The sequence below is a fragment of the Elephantulus edwardii genome, unplaced genomic scaffold, assembly GCF_000299155.1.
Source record: "Elephantulus edwardii isolate Elephantulus edwardi_28Jun2011 unplaced genomic scaffold, EleEdw1.0 scaffold00003, whole genome shotgun sequence".
Lineage (NCBI taxonomy): Eukaryota > Metazoa > Chordata > Mammalia > Macroscelidea > Macroscelididae > Elephantulus > Elephantulus edwardii.
In genome coordinates this window covers 2,286,512-2,300,398 of record NW_006399753.1, presented here as the reverse complement: position 1 = coordinate 2,300,398, position 13,887 = coordinate 2,286,512, and positions in this window count along the sequence as shown.

Sequence of the window (13,887 nt, the reverse complement as noted above, 5' to 3'; positions counted from 1 at the left end):
TGCAGATTCATCTGGTAAGCGAACAGTAGGCAGTGTGAACCCACCAGACACTCATTGGATGATGATGAGCCAGTCTCTTCCCTCAGCGTCGTGGTCTTTGAAGCCCTGTGGGCAGTTGTACTCTGTCCTGCAGGGTCACTATGCATCAGAACTGACTCTGTGGCAGTGGACTGCGTTGGGTGGCTTATTCCCCACTTCGCAGCAGGTCATTGGGCCCAAGTTTCTATGTGTGTCGGCCTTGGGGGAAGGTCTTTGGTTCTTTCTTAATTGTGTGAAATGTATCCTTGCTTGATTAATCTGCTCTTTTAAGTCACAAAAGGGATTGATTTAAAACAGACCCTACACTAATCCTGCCTGATTAACAAAACAAAGAAAACCCATTCCCAAATGGAATTATAACCGCAGGTACAGGGTTTGGGATTTATAAACACATGGTTTTGGGGAAACAATTCAATTTATAAGAGTCTTGGACTTGCTTCTTCATGTTCACACATAGCACAACCAGGCAAACGACACATGCACTCGTATAACACGCACAGCACACAGAGAATGATGGGAGGACGTGGAGGAGCTGCAAGGACATGTGGAGTCAGTGTGTTGCTGGCATCCAGTGTTTCAGGTTAGGAGATTTGCTGAAGCCCATCCACCATGTGGGCCCTTCTGACATTTGACACACTGGTGGCCCAGCTTCCAGCATCACAGCAAGTTACCTCAGAACAGCAAACTGACAGACAAGTGCTGTGCTGATCGGAGCAAATGATAAACAAGCAATCGTGTACACACCTAAGAGAGAAATCAGCAACACGCAAGTCGTCCTCCAGCATAAGGAGCTGCAGGTGGATGTTGCACCTCTAACAGCAAACCACAACGACAATAAGGTAGACAAGTATCACAGTGCAGGACACCCTTGGTGACACAGCAGGATGGGGTCTTGGGTAGGGATAATGGGCACAGACAGTGGCTCAGCTGAATCTTTGTTGTGAGTGCTGGGCATAAGATCCAAGGGGGCCAGGCCTGAGGTCCTGCAAGTGCAGCAAGGGTAACTTGCCTGTCTTACTGGTTGCCCTCAGAGATGCACTGTAGGCCTCAGGGCCACAGGCCCAGCATTAAGATGAAGAGTGGGGTAAGTCTTAATTTTACCTGAGTGGAGTCCTTAAGAAAGGAGAAATGCAGAGACAGGGAGACAGAGGGACATCAGCCATGTGACACTGCAGCCATACGCCTAGGAGCCCTGGAGCTCCCCGAAGCTGGGAGAAAGGGGGCAGGGTCTCCCCAGAGCCTCAGGGGAAGTAAACACCCAGGCTTCAGAAATCAGAGAGAATTGTTTCTATGCTTGTGACACCCCGTTCCTACCCTCCCTGCAGTGTAGGACACTTGGATTTGGCAACCCTGAGCACAGACACAGAAGGTGACTGTGAGGGAACCCCTAGATTAATCCACTTAGGTACCGAGTAGGGCATGGTGACTGTGTCCCAAAGCTTCCCCTGAGTTAGAGGTCAGTGGTGGGGATGGGCCAGTGGCACAGCTTTCAGGCAGGGGACAGGGGACAGTGTGTACAAGAAGTAAGTACAATGAGGACAACTCAAGTTCAACCCTGACCCTGCAATTAGTGGTGGGTGCTGAGCAGGTCCACCCAAGGGAGACTGGTCATCAGGGACAGGAGGTGGGAAGGGCTCTTTACCCGAGGCCCATGGTGGTTGGGAGACAGCACAGAGGGCAGTAGTAGGGATGGAGAGTGGCCACATGCGACAGTGATGGAACTCAAGGCAGGATTGTGTCTGGCCAGGTCCTGGGTCCCAGCACCATCAAGGGTGGGGCTGCTAACATGTGAGTCACTGACTATGTGGGGCAGGGTCTGTGCTAAATGAAGCCCAGGGGTCGGGCGCATGGAAGGGCTTGGCACAGAGGTGGGTGCAGACCCAACAGAAATGTAAAGGCTGTATGCAGGGGCAACGGTGCAAATGATCTCTATCAAAAGTAGATTGCTGTCATGGCCAAAGACCAGCTGGCAGAATAAAGGCTGTGAGGTCAATGCTGAGGCTGGGGGCAGATGGGAAGGTGGCTCCAAGGGGCACTGCCCTAGCTGACCAGCTGACTGTGCACCCTGAAAGGCTGTGTGCAGGAGTTCAGGGGAGGATAAGTCCACACAGGAGGTGGATTTGCCTAATGATAGGTACAGACGATATTTAACAGCAAATGAGACAATAAAACATGCAATTAGCAGACGTGCAGCACTGGCTGCCGGGAATTGCGATGAAAGGCTCTAAAACATTCCCAGGATTAGCAGTCGGGGTAGGAGGAGCTAGTTAGTGCTGACAATGACTGCAGGAGGAATGGGGGGTGGGGAGGGGGTGAGTCCCAGCTCTTACTTCCTGCCACACACCTAACTCCGTGTGTTCATGTTCTTTACCTGTAAACTGGGGCTCTGAGGGCCACATTCCTCAAAGGGTGATTGTGATGCACCCTTAAAGGAGACAAAAACCCACGAACTCTCAGCACACCACCTGCTCAAGGACTCAGTCAGTGTTGTTAACAACATTTATGCTTCCATCATCATCATCACAATGACCACCTTGTTGTCACCATCCTATCACCACCACCATCATCACAGTTAACACCATTGTCATCACCACCGTCACCGTTAGTCATCATATCATCATCACCATCACCACACTCAATACTACCACAATCACTATCACCAACACCGTCATCACAATTAACATCATTGTCATCATCAACACTGTCATGGTCATTAATACCATTGTCATCACCACCACCACCACCGTTAGTCATCACATCATCATCCCCAATATTACCACCATCGCTATCACCACCAGCATCATTACACCGTTGTTGTCATTATCAACAGTCATGGTCATTAACACCATCGTCATAATCATCACAATCATCAATATGACAGAAGAAGAATCAACACCTTTGACTTGTGATGTTGGAAAAGAACACTGAATGAACTGCCCAAACCCCAAATCTGTCTCGCAGGAAGTGCACCCAGGATGCTCCTTAGTGGCAAGGATGGTGAGACTTTGTCTCACGTGCTGTGGGCATGGTGTCAGGAGGGTCCAGTCCTAGGCTGGCAAAAGCGGAGGGTCAGAGGAAGATGGGAAGACCTACAAGGAGATGGACTGAGGCAGTGACTGTAACAGCTCGCTCCAGCAGGTCAGAGAGGAAGAGGAGGGTGCAGGACTCAGAGCTGCTGTCCACACATGAGCTGTAGTCGACTCTGATACCAGTAACAGCATCATCACCGTCATCAATACCATCACTGCCACCATCACCCCATCATCTTAGTACTATTGTTGCTGTTGTGTTTGTTCTTAGATTTGGAGTTAGGAGCCTCTCAGTCCTCCAGAAGTGACTCCACAAGAGACGTTCTGCCTTTTAGAACTAACTGTCCACTTGTTTCGGGTGAGGGAAAGAAGGATGAGAGCACTTCCATGATTTGTCTGTCATGCAGCTTTACTGTGGCATCAGCTGTGAAAGTAAAAAGCGACTCCAGCCATGGTACCACCGTGTATGGCCTGACAATTTCTTGACCCTGGGAAGATGATGCCTCTTTTTTGCATCTCTGTTTTTCTTAAGTAAAATCAGCAAGAAATGTTCGTCTATTCACTCACCGAATGTCCTTACGTGCACCTGCTGTGTGGCCCCTGCAGCAGCTGCTGAGGACGGGGCGGTGTGTCCTGCTCTGAAGGTTCTCACAGTCCAGCGAGGAGGGTAGATGGGGCAGCAGTAGTTCCCAGAGCATGGGAGCATGCGTGGCGGGGGTAGCTGGGCCACACTGGAGAGAGCAGTGGAGGAGAGATGCTCATCTGGGGGCTCAGGGCCACCCAAGGCTGCACAGGGCGAGGTCCCCAGTCTGTGACACCCTGGGGTTCAGGGCCAGCTGAAGGGGGTAATGTGCCACCCAGAGGGAACCCTGTAGGATGTAAGCTTGAGTTGAGCAGGGTTTAGAGAAGGGTTATTTAGGGTCTTTTAGTTTAAAAAGTGGCTAGAAATGGAGTGGAGGCCAGTTCATGCCTGAGACACCGGGGGCACCAGGCCCGAGGAAGGGAGGATTTGAACATGGACTTGAGCACACTGGAGGCAGACCCCTGAGTGGCCTTGCCTACAACATCATGGACTTGAGGGGAGCTGATGGCCCCAAGAACAAGCTGTTCCTATCTGCCTGTGCCCTGCCTCTGGCAAGACCCCACTCCTCAAACCTGATCCCGTGGCCTTCATGAGGATCTGCTCTGAAGTCCTCCCAGATCCTGAGATCTCAGAGTCACGTTCAGCCCTCCTGGCCTGGGGATCCCAGGCCACACGTCCAGCCTGAGCCCTTTCATGCTTGTTGCTGCTGCTTCAAGCTCTCTCCCCGCTCTATGGCCGTGGGACTTTTGTCGCCTTGTCCCCTAAGGGTTCTGGTGGCACACAGAGTTAAGCATTAGAACCCTAACCAGAAGATGAAGAGCTTGAACCCGCCAATCCCTCTCCAGGAGGATGTGGCAGGTAGTCTGCCTTGCCAAGACTCAGCTAGGAAACCCTATGTGGCGGCTCCGCCCCCTCCTGCACAGCTGCTCTGAGTTGTCATTGACCAGACAGCTGTGGGGATCCTGGTCCTGCCCTGTGCATGGAGGCACAGCCCGGTCAACGCTGGGGCCTTCCATCCCCACAGAAAGGGCTGCCAACAGTCCTCTGCACCCCCTGCTGTCTGGCTTGGCCTCTGTCTCAGTGGACATTCACTGAGCACTCAACGAATGCTTAGTGCGGCCTTCTGAGGAACTGACTCGCTGACTCTCCCATCACCCTTTGCAGAGGACACATCTACCCAGGAGGGAATCCCGGCTCAGGAAGACGAAGGCCATTCAAGGTCATAGACTGTGGCCTGCCTGGAGAGAGACCAGCAGTCTTCCTGTGAGCCTACTCAGAGGTGAGCTCAGGTGGACACTATGCTGCTCCCAAGACGCTGTGAGGCTGGCCTCAGCATCTAGAATAGCCTGAGCAAACAGGAGGGTCTGCTGGATTAAGCGTTGGGATACTACTGTGAAGGCTGATGGTTCTTACCTGTCAGCTGCTCTGAAGAAGGATGAGGTCATCTGCTTCTGTAAGGACAAGGGCCTTGGGAACCCCGGGGGCAGTTATAGCCCGTCCCACGGGGTCTCTGTGCACCTCCTGCGCGCCCTGGGCCAGGGCATTCTGATCCACAGTTCTTGGAAGCAAGTATCGTCCTTTCACCCTCACTGCAGTCAGCAGATGCCTGGAGGCATGAACTGGCCACTCCATGGAAAACTGAAAGGCCAGGAGGGGACATTGAGGCCCTTGAGCCCACAGAGCACCAGCTCCAGCAGGGCCTCTTGATGGGGGTGGCCCACAACAGAGCTGCCTGGGTGCTGGGAAAGATCACTCCCCTTTCTCTCCCAGGGGTCTTCCCTCATGAGAGGACAGGGTGGGCAGCATGGACACAGCTGTGCTATCCGACAGCTGCTGCCAGTCCCTGGGTCCCTATGCCACGTTCACAGCCCCAGAGATGGGCTCGTCTGTCAACAGCTTCCAGAGTACCTTGCTGATTCCTGCCTGGGCTGTTATTCACTGCAGTGGCCAGCGCAGCCATGGGTCAGCTACCCTCACGGTTGCTGGTCCAGGAGCAGCAGCAATGGTAGAAGCCTCTACACCTTTCTGTACTGGGCAGAGGCAGGGTGGAACTGAGCTTTGCTGTGGACAAAGCTGTCCAGTGGGCAGGCCTAGAGAGGCCAGGGGTCATCCAGATGTCTGCTCTCTACATCTCAGCAGCCTAAGCTGTTATGGCTCACAAGGCCCTACAACTAGGCACCCAAAGCCCTGGGCCAAGCCAGCCATCTCTTACTGGGATGCAGCTGACACTGACTCTGCTCGGACTGGTCAGCCCAGCCGGCCTCCCTCGGTAGCACTCATGTCCCACCTCCTCATCCTCCAGGGGCAGTAGTTGGCAGGGGACGGAGGGGGCTCTGCAGTCATGCTGAGGGGTGTCTGGGTGCTGTTTGGGGTCCCAGACTCTTGGAACCACCCGACACAGGTCAGCCTGCAGGGGCTGCCCCACCCCACTCTTCCACCCCCACCCCCACTGCATGGGCACCTCCTGCAGATGCAGCGCCCCTGCTGGTCTGGGCAGCAGTCCGGCCTCCCCATCAGGGCAGGAGGCTGCATTTTAGTTATACTTGCCTCATCATAAAAATATTAGCTGGCTAAAGTGTCTTTCCCAGAGGAGGGAAAAATTTCCATAGAGAAAGTTCCAGGTCTTGTGAAGAATACAAATGACTCTCGCCCAGTGTTAATTAAGACTCCAGCACGCAACCGTCCCTGAGAGACCAGAGCTCTCGGCCCAGGCTGCAGTGGTGGCAGGCCTGATGGGAAAGCAGAGGCCAGCGAGGGGGACCCGTGTCACTCTCCTCGTTAGCAATGCCTGTGGAAGGTTGTGACTGCACCAAGTGGTCCTCCCAGCTGTCCTGACTGAGGGTCTCTTGGCCCACCCAGTAAGGTCCTGTGGGTGACCTGTGTATCATCACAGCCTACCCAGGGCACCTGCCCCCCCCACCTCCTCTCCTGCCCCTTACCACCCAGCCTTGGCCCCAGGGGCTCCTAGAGGTCCATCTGAGCCCTAGAGGCCTGGTGGGGGACAGAAGGACCAGGAACCAACCTCAAGGAATTCAGGGTCAAGGAGGCTGGGGCCTGAGAAGTCACTTCCTCCCACAGAGACCACAGAGGCAGTCCCAGAGGACCCCAGCCCAGGACCCCATATTTCCTAACACACCTGTTCCCGGGTGGACACCGTGGGGCCTGGGGCCCAGCTCTGCAGGCACTGGCCCACTGACTTGACCTCCCTGTGCCTAGTTGGGAGGGCTGCTCTGAATAGCCCCACTCCACTCCCCAAGGCCCCGGCAGGTCAGCACGGGGCTGAGGCCAGTCTCAGGCTAGAGCCAGGCAGAGGACTCTAATCAGCGCACTCACTAATTATCAGTGAACAGTCTCACCTGGGCTGCACCACGTGACGTGGTGGAACACGCAGGAAACCACAGAAGTAAGCACGGGTCCTGGTCAGGGACTGTCCATTTGAAAAGAGGCTTTGGTTTTACGTAGAGGGCTGTGGGATGGAGAGAGGGACAGAGGCCAGCCATCCCTAGACACAGAGTCTCTGATGGATAGGAAAACACCATGGGACCATGTGCTGCCGGTGAGTAGTAAGTGGGCACAAGGGGGTTGTGTTTACCTGGCCTACTGGGTATTCTGGCCCTGGGCAGTGGAGATTAGGAAGCAGTGGCTGGAGATGAGGTGTAATTGAGCCTGACGTCCTGCTGGCCCCGGACTAAGTGTGGAATTTACCTGACAACCCTGGTCCCATCTCCAGGTGAGGATGCTGAAAGAGACAAATTCTCTGGTGGAGACAAGTGGCCGAAAACTCAAAACTTCAAAGAAGCGTCTGCCTGAGGCCAAGCTCTGAGGACACCGGGTCCAGGCAAGCCTGGGAGAGAAGCCTTTGGCCAGCCAGAGCTGGGCTGCAGAGACAAGGAGGTGGGAGTGAGGCTGTGTAGGACGCTGACTTCCACCCAGGGGACAGGGCTGCAAGCTGTTACTGTCGCGTACCGTCGAGTCAGAACCCATCCATAGCTGACCCTCCATTTTTTAAAATTAATTTTAATGAAAGTTTACAGAGACTTAGGGTTTCCAGTCATTCATTATTGCACTTTTCTCCCTGCCCACCTCCCCCTTCCCAATTCACTTTTTTCCTTGAAAAGTAAAATAAAAACTCTTTCATTGCTATGCAATCCCTCCCCCCAAGTCCACTCCACTATGCAGCCTTCATTCTGGACTCCTGTCATGACAATAATATATAATCATATATCCCTTTTAAACAGTTCTCTCCCTCATCTGTTGCAATGCAGTATACATCATTCCTCCCCTTCTTCTCTGTCTTCCCTCAACCCCAATGTCGGTCCTGTTTTATAATAGTGGCCCTATGCAATATTTGTCCTTTTGTGACTGAGATATTTCACTCAGCATAATGTCCTCTAGTGGCTCTCCATTTTCTTACCACTAGGCCACCAGAGCTGCCTCTGGCTCTCCATTTTCAAAGACAGGAGGAGAAGCTGGCAGATTTGAACCACGTGCCTTCAGAATTGCAGTGCTCTTTATTACCACTAGGTTATAGCTACAGGGGACATATCAGAGGAAGCAAAGAGCTTTCTAAAACACACACACACACACACACACACACCCAAACCAAAAAAACTCAAACCCAAAACAACCCACTGCCTTCAAGTGGTTTCTGGCTCATAGCCACCCTCTGGGCTTCTAAGGCTGTAAATTGCAGAGAGGGGAGACCACCCCTCTGTCTTCCTCAGAGTTGCCAGTGGATTCGAACTGTCCCGGACATAGCCTTTTGGTTAACTGTGCAACACCACATGGACTTCACCAGAGAGGCCTCCGCAGTGCGCTTTATTGTTTTCTGATAAAGTTTCATTTCAGAACATTTGTAGATTTTTCAGGGACACTGTAAAGATGGTATGGTTACACCCAGCCCACCGCTGTTGAGTTAACGCACAGGGAGCCCCTCCAGAGTGGACATGCCCCAAGGGGACTTCTTGGCTACGATCTTTCAGAAGCAGATAGCCAGACCTGTTTTCTGTCCTGCGGCTGGGTGGATCTGAGTCATCAATATTGGGGTGATAGTTAATTGAAAACTGCTTGTCCTGCCCAGGCAACCAAGTTCCCCTGTCGGTAACATTTTATGTTAGTATGATGTATTTGTTACAATTAATGAGCCAAATGCTGAAACACTGTTACAAGTGTGAACCTTTTCAGACTTCCTTAGCTTTTATATAGTGTCCTTTTCTGTGTCAGGATCACCTACCTCCATAACACCATATGATATTAAGAAGCCATTATTTCCACTAATTTTTAATGTGAAAGTCATGTGACTATTAGGTGGTTTTGAGAGGATGCCAACTCACAGTGACCCCATGCGACAGCAGAGCTCTCATAGGCTGTCTCCGTGGTTATGAAAGCGGACAGCTGGTCTTCCCATGTGCAGATCAGAGAACTTCTGTACACAATGTTCCCACAGGGCTGAAGAGCGTGCCCCAAGCACCCCAGAGTTCCCTGGCACCCCTCCTGGCTGGTACATTCTTCCCACAAAGGCTAACTGCTTCTCTGACTTTCAGCTTCATGGGAATAGGACCAGCTGTGGAAATCTTTTGTGTCAATTGTTGCCATCATCTATTCTGCAGGGGGGCTGTGGAATGGTAAAAGATGATTCCGTGGAAAAGTAGTTCAAACACACTCAGCTGTCCAGAGAATGAATTCATGAACCTGTGTGTCCCCTGCTGTATTAACACATGACAGCATCATCACCATTCGAGGCTCATCTCTGCGCCCCTTCTGGACTCAGCCTTCCCCCATGGCTCTGGAGGTCATCACTGCCCAAGGTAGCTGAGGGCTCTTCCCTTGGCTAATATTGAGTGGTCACACTATCTATATTTGTCCACAAATAGCTAATATTATTGATTTGTGGGATTGTAATCTTTTTCTGATATATAGAGAAAACATGTGAGTTGTCAACAATTTCATTCTACTTAGAGCCACAATTAACTGCCAGCCATGGTAGCAGCAATTAAGAAACCAAAAGACATGTTACACTGGGGAAATCTGCTGTTAGGACCTCTCCGAAGTCCTAAAGGCCAAGGATTCCAGTTTAAAAACTAAGGTGCGCCGACTGCAGGCCATGGCCTTTTCAGTCACTTGCTATGCATCTGAAAGTCGGACAATGAATAAGGATGACTGAAGAAGCATCAAAGAATCCATGCCTTTGAGCTGTGGTGTTGGAGAAGAGCACTGAATATCCCATGGACTATGAAAAGAAGTCAAGGATGGTGCAACTTTGCCTGACATACTTCAGGCATGTTGTCAAGAAGGACCAGTCCTTGGAAAAAGACGTCCTTCTGGGAAATGTGGAGGGTCAGGGGGCAACATGGGTTTGGATGTGACAGGGATGGTGAGGATGGTTCAGGACAGGGTCAGGAGGGGGTCAGGGTCACCTTTGTTATTCAGCGTTGCTATGAGCCGTGGTCAGCTTGGTGGTAGCCAACAACAGTCTTTACAGGACTCAAGGGGGTTCCCCTTCTGTGCTCTGCTTTGTTGCCAGCCACTTTCTGTTTTGGAGATTTCCTCTGTCTTTTTAAGCAGCTCTCTCCTCTCATTCATTGCTTGTAACTCCCTCACCATGGTCAGTCAACCTCTTTGAGTCATGTGACTGGTCTGTCCATTCTCCTGTTGACACACTGTAGGATCTTTTTGTTTGCTCTGTCACACACCCAAGGCAATGAGCAGCTGAAGTGCATCATCTGTGCATGAGTTTCTGAGGTCTTTACCCGGGGAACTGCTGGGTCTGGGGCTATGTGTACATTCCACGTGATGACCTGTTTGCTCTTCAGAAAGGTTGTGCCTTTCCACACGGACCAGAGCACATGGCAGCCATGTCCCTGCACCGTCATTAACATTTGTTGGAAAGATGATATCTTGCTAGCTGGAGGGGTGAATTTGCATCACTATTGTCATTTGAATGTCCCTGATTGCTATGTGCTGCTTATCAGCCGGTCAGACCGGTCAGACCGGCTCAGGACAGAGCAGAGTTCAGAGATGCTGTACATAGGGTGGCTTTGGGTCGCAGGCAACTCGATGGCACATAACAAATTATACCGGCCATTTGCATACCTTTCTGTTCTGGTCTATAAAATACCTATGGATAGATTTTTGCCTGTTTTATTTTGGGTGTTTCCTCTTTTATTCTACACGATATATAGGATTTCTTGGTAAATTATAGACATTAATATTTGTTGATTATATGTATTATATGACTTCTTCCAGAACTTGGTCTGCCACTTGATGTAGTTAAATGCAGTTTTCTATTTTGTCTCTGTGAAACTGTCCATTTCTTCCCAGCTTTAAAATGTATTAGTATAATGTTGTTGTTTTTGTTATGTGCCGTAGAGTCATCTGTGACTCATAGTGACCCTATACAACAGCTCTGAAGCCTACCTTGTCCTGAGTCAGTCTCAATGACTCTGACACACCTACTCCCATTGTCCCCATTACTGTATCAATTTTTATGTCATCCAAGGTCTTCCTATCCTGTGCTGTCCCTCTACCCTTCTGAGCATGATGTCCTTCGCCAAGGATCAGTCCCTCCTGCCACATGCCCAAAGTATGTGAGGTGGAGCTTCAAAATCCTAGCCTCCAAGGAGAAACGTGGTTTCATCCTCTCCAAGACAGACCTATTTATTTTCTTGGCAGTCCATGATAATGTCTAAGACTCTTCCCCAGCACCACAAGTCAAAGGCATTGATTCTTCTTCTGTTACCCTTAGTCATTGTCCAGCTCTCTGAAGCATAGCAAGTACTAGTATAATATTAGTATATTATTTCCATGTTTGCATTTCTAACATGCTTGCGTGTTCTCTTTTTCATCCAATGAAAGAAAGAGGGAAGGAGAGGAAGGGAGGAAAGGAGGGAGGAAAAGAGGAAGGGGGAAAGAGAGAGGCAGGGAGGGAGGGAGAGGGAGGGAGAGGGAGGGAGAGAGAAAAAGGGGGGAGAATGTAAGAGAGGGAGAGGGAGGGAGGAAGAGAAAGAGAAGGAGAAGGGGAGAGGGAGGGAGAGAGGGTGGAGAGAGGGTGGAGGGCCAGAAGGAGAAGACAGGAGAACCTCTTCTCTTGGGCTACATTATTTTCTATTTTAAATGTCTGGTTTTGTCTTTATTATTCCCTTCCATTTCTCTTTTTAAAAAAATGCCATTGTTCTTTTTCTCCTAGCTTCTTAAACTGAAAATATAACTCATTTGTATTCTTCTCTATTGTTTACCAAATGCATTTAAAGTTAAGATTTACCACCAAATATTAATATGCTTTCATTACTGTTCATTTCTAAGCATTTTTAAATTCTCCATTGTGTTGTGTTTTTTTTTTTTAACTCTTGCTAGTTCCATTACATTTGAGGCAGTTCCAGTCACTGTGTGTTCAAATATTTATTCCTGTCGCTGTATGCTAGACCATCTGACACTATGCCACATTTCCCTGAAGCTGTCAATTTGTTGCCAGTCTCTTTGCTCTGTTCTCCAGATTGGATAATTTCTACTGATCTGTCCTCAAATTCACTGACTCTCCTGCCATCTCCAATCTTCTGTAAAGCCCATTCAGCAAATTTTTCATTTTCTCTATTGTCACTCTGGATTCTAGAATTTCCACTGGCTCTTCTTTATAGCCTTCATTTCTCGGCTATGATTTTCTATCTGGTCACTCGGGTTATATTTCCTTTCATTACTGGAAGCCATTTTCCTTTACAAAGTTGAAAATGGCTTTAAAGTGTTTCTCTGTTGTAACCAGCACCTGGGCCCTTTCAAGTTCCATTTCCACTGGAGGCTTCATTTCTCTAGAAGACAAATCATCTTTTTCTAGACCTTTACGTTGTCTGGTGATTTTTTATTGTGTTCTAGACACTGCAGTGAAATTTGTAGTACAGACTATGGGATTGCTTTGTCCTCTAGTGAGTGCATTCTTTAGGAAGTGTCCTTGGTACATAGTAACAGAAATGCAGTGAATGGATGGATGGCTTTGGCAAAAAGAAAGATCTCGCTCCGTTTAGGAAGCTACAGTTTGAATTCAGGATGCTGACCCCAGGGGAAGGTTTTCTGTAGCTATTGGTTCTGGACAAAGGCCCTTGTCTTCTTTGTGCATCTTGTAAGCCTGGGCTCCTTAGAAGGCCTGTGTTTTGGGATCAGCCTGTGGATCTAGGTTTCCCACACAACCTGTGGTGTCAAAGGGTTCATTGTTCAAAATGGCTTTCCTAGCTGTTGACTTTGACTTTATTGTGTTAGTCTATCCCCTGGGGGGCTGGCCAGTCTCATCATTAAATTGAGTGGATTCAGCAGCGGAAATTGAGACTCTCAATACTAACAAAAAAGATGCCATGGCATACATTGTTTGGGGACAGAGATTTCGGCAACAGTCAGACAGGGTTCGACACAAGAACAACGACAGAGAGCCCTGAGCTGTGTACTCTGACCTGGCACCACTGCCCCACAGAGCTGGAGCCAGAGGCCTTCACCCAAGCTTGCTGCAGGACTGAGGGAAGACATTGTAGCTGGCAGGGAGCTTTGTAACACTGACCTAAGCCCTGAGGCTGAAGGCCAAAGGACTTGTAACCACACTTGAGAAGTTGTCTGAATGGTGGGATTGTATCCTACTGACAGCCTGAATGACAGCCTGTTAACTTCCTTTGAATGTGAGTATGGTTCTGTAAAGTCTGTGTGGTCATTGCAGTGAATTTTGGACCCAGTAGAGCAGGAAGCCTGATGCTGTAATTAGTATAAGTAGGTGTGGAGTGTGGGAGACCATGTCTGATTTGGCAAGAACTGCTTTTGTTCTGTGGAGGCTGCTGATGGGGGCAGATGCCCCTTGATGAGTTAGTAGAGGTCAGCTATGGCCATCCACACACAACCCTCACTCTTCTTGCAGCATCCCACACTATCCCCACATAACCATTGATTAATCTTGGACAATGATGGACAATGATGATCCCATCATTACAAAAGTGTATCAATAACAAAAAGGATTTACAACATACAGTATGATTACTTCAGATCACAAAATGAAGGTTAATGCACATCCAAAAACTTCTCCAACAGGGTAAAAAGGGAAGCCACTGACTGGGAAAAATGATTTGGTAATGACATATCAGATAAGGGACTTATATCCAGGATTTATAAAATACTTGAGCACCACAACAAGATAAAGGTAAATAATCCAATAGAAAAATGGGCACAGGATATGAACAGACACTTCACCGAAGACGACATTCAGATGGC